The sequence below is a fragment of the Lathyrus oleraceus genome, chromosome 4 (genome assembly GCF_024323335.1).
Source record: "Lathyrus oleraceus cultivar Zhongwan6 chromosome 4, CAAS_Psat_ZW6_1.0, whole genome shotgun sequence".
NCBI classification, from domain to species: domain Eukaryota; kingdom Viridiplantae; phylum Streptophyta; class Magnoliopsida; order Fabales; family Fabaceae; genus Lathyrus; species Lathyrus oleraceus.
In genome coordinates this window covers 383,255,744-383,259,382 of record NC_066582.1, presented here as the reverse complement: position 1 = coordinate 383,259,382, position 3,639 = coordinate 383,255,744, and the positions used below count along the sequence as shown (strand labels likewise).

Genomic DNA, 3,639 nt, shown 5'->3' with positions numbered 1-3,639 from the left:
GTGTTGCATAGTCTGTGTCGTGTCGCCATCGCATATAGACCATATGAGGAAGAAGTTCCAGCTGCCATTACTTATGTCTTCCAGATTATTAAGCACTCAGGAGATGTAGTTAATCCATCAAAATCAAAGGATTCTCATTCCATATGGAACTTAGGATTAACATCTTCGTTTGAGCGCCAAACTTCGCACGCGACAAACGCAGCATACCACGCAGCACCTGCTATTGTCTAGGACAAACGCAACCAAAACGAAATGGAAGCTGCAACCACAACTTTAACATGACCAATTATTCCACCAATCCAGATAATTCACAGCATAAGGCCAGTTTCAATTCGTCAAGTTAAGCATTGAAAACATAGATGAGTCAGCAAGAATAGCAAATTTAGCATGCCAAGCAGCATTCAAACATCATCACTAATGCATCAAAACTACAATTCATCGAGATTGCAACCACCTTCATCGACTTGGCTCCACAAGGGCGCCCTTTCTTGCAAGCACTGACCTCTACAAAGTTGAACAAGAGAACAAGCGCGCTAGGGTTAGAAAAAATAATTTTGAACGTGCAGTTGAACACGATTTGAATGGAACTTTTACAACTGCGTATGAGTGCTACCAGAAAGCTATTGATATTTCACATGTGATTGCGCGAGAACTAATTCAGGTATTGAAGCAGGAGAATCAACAATTAGTAGTCTTCACTTCAAAATCATCTAAGGAAGCTTCTGAAGGGATAGCCTATGAATGGCGATATTTAGTAGAAGACCAATATGGAAATTCAAATGAAGGTCGTTTCATGTCCAAATCACGCACAGTCACCGTTGATAACATGAAATAATATCACATTCTTGGACTCGATTTATTCGACACATGAAATAATATCATTTTATTCGATACTACTTGGTATTTTTCCTTCTATTTATCTCAGGTAGCTTATTTGAAGCCTAAGTGAAAAAGGAAGAAAAGGAGGTGCAAAAAGAAATGAAGAGAAGCAATTTCACTAAAGCCCAGCCCAAAACTACAAGCCATGAGCGCTGAGCCTGTGATGAGCGCCACACAAGGTGTGACGAGCGTCACGCCCTGCTGCCTTGTGTTACGAGCGTAACACATGGTGTGACGAACATCACACCATTCTCCTATATTTTTGGCTTCGGAAACGCAACAGAGGCACGTCGAAGCCTATTATTTCGCTTGACTCTTGGAACGTGAGGATTTTACACGGAAAGCTTTGGAAACCGTTACAAAGTAGACTAGTATAAATAATCACTTCCTTCCAACCCTAAGGCTCTCTTCTTCGTTCTTTTTTTCTCTTCCGGCCGTGCAAGCATACTTTACAACATTACCTTTTTACAGTTTTTACTTTATTTGCAATTTTTATTTTCTTTTCCAGTCAATCTTTCAGCACTTAATTAATTTTTCACACAATAATTTCTACACCGGAAACTATTGTGTATCTTTTACTGGATCTAACCTTACGTTAGACCCTAGATTTTTATTCCTTCACTTTTATTTTCCTGTCCGATTGAAGAATTCAAGAACAAATCCAACCGGTCTGTGGTGGAGTGTTCAAGATTGCTATTAATTATTCAGGTTCTTTAATTATTGTTTGAATTTATATATGCCCTGCATTATTGTTTATTTATATTGTTTGCCTGAGATGGATTTATTTAAGCATGATGATTGTTTAGATCTGTTTAGCATGTCCGGCTAATTTATTTAGGTATCGGTATGTAAAGTAAGCGGAATGAAGGAATCAAAACTAAGTTGGTTTAATTACGTTTAAAAATAAAATCACTCTTTTTATGGTCTCAATTTACAGGTTTAATACCAATGTTTTTGTACGAGAGTAAAAGACTAAAGAAGTTAAAATCAATAGAACGAAAGTTTGGGTTTTTAACTGGACAGTGTAAACTGGACATTAATTCTATATCAGGGCGAAAGAAATTTTTAGAGTTAATTAAATTCTAATCTTTTTCAAAAAGTATTTTTAAAAGTTAAATGTGAGGACGAGAGTTAAGAATTTGAATTTAATTATATAATCTAAGTCAACAGAGCGAGAGTTTGAGACGAGGGTGTTTAAACGATTAGTATTTTCTTAAAAAGAGTTCCTATAGATTCTATTGTTTTCAAAAGGTGATTTTGGACTTAACTAATAAGTGACAGCTACGTTAATACAAAGTCATAGTCTATTCAACAGAGCGAGAGTTTGAGAAAAGACTTTTAATCAATAGTGTCCACTGAAAAGATTTATTTTAAAACCAAGAAACCAACGAAGACTTGATTCCCTAATTACGACGAACTACATACCGATATCCGCTTAATTGATATTTAACTTAGATCTTATTTTAGTTTTAACTTTTCCCCCAAACAATCAAAGTATCATCCGTCTTAGCTTTACGAAGTAACCTTAGAAAACGGTATATCGATTCATAAGTCCCTGTGGGATCGATATCTTTTAAAACTACGCGATAGAACTGTGCACTTGCAGTTAGTACCCCAATCAACTCATAAAGTCGCGATCAAGTTTTTGACGCCGTTGCCGGGGACTTTTATTTAGTCGATATCGTAACTCTTCTGTTACGCTGTAGAGACTAAGGCATATTTTTATTTCTTTCGTTGATTTGTATGCCACACACTCGCTCACAAGGCGAGCCGTTTTACTTACGAATCAACGACATCGAACTATATCTCCGAGTCTTACGACGAGTTCGGGAATATCGTGCTGCAAACAATCTCCCTCCTATCGAAGTGCCCGACCTCAAAAATCTTCTTCCTTCACCGATACCCGAGATGGCAGAACCAACTCGTGCTCTTCGAGATTACGCCGCTCCATCACAAGATGAGCCACATTCGAGTATTGCTCCACCCGCAATCGAAGCAAACAACTTCGAACTTAAACCTTCACTGTTGCAAGCAGTGCAACAGAATCAATTCTCTGGAAATCCCACCGAGGATCCAAACCTTCATTTATCTGTATTTGTCCAATACGCTGATACTGTTAAAGCTAATGGTGTCACTTCAGAGGCAATTCGACTTCATCTCTTTCCTTTCTCGTTAAGAGATAAAGCTAGAAGATGGCTTCAGTCTCTTCCTTCCAACTCAGTTACCACATGGAACGAGTTGAAGAAAGTCTTCCTTTCCCGATATTTTCCTCCGAGCAAAACAGCTATGTTGAGAGCTCAGATAAATGGATTTAAACAGAAAGATAACGAGTCTCTTTTCGAAGCATAGGAAAGATACAAAGACATGATGAGACTTTGTCCACACCATGGTTTAGAGGACTAGTTAGTGATTCATACCTTCTATAATGGTCTCTTGTACAACACAAGGTTAACAATAGACGCCGCCGCAGGTGGTGCACTTATGGATAAACCTTATGCTGATGCTTATCAACTTATCGAAAGCATGGCCCAAAACCAGTATCAGTGGGGAAGCGACCGAGCAATGGTAGAGAAACCTCAAACGAAAAGTGGCATGTACGAGATAAGTAGCCTTGATCATGTTAATGCAAAAGTGGATGCTCTGGCCCAGAAAATTGAAAGTTTAAATGTATCACCTCCAACCACCATGGTTGCCGCAACTTAAAATTGCGAAGTCTGTGGAACCCAAGGTCACACTCCTGCAGATTGTCAACTCCTAACA

General features: G+C 38.5%; 1 pseudogene; it reads right to left on the bottom strand.

Annotated features, from left to right (window-relative positions):
- Positions 1-3,172: 3,172 nt before the first annotated feature.
- LOC127077908 (uncharacterized) lies at positions 3,173-3,272 on the bottom strand (annotated as a pseudogene).
- Positions 3,273-3,639: the final 367 nt, after the last annotated feature.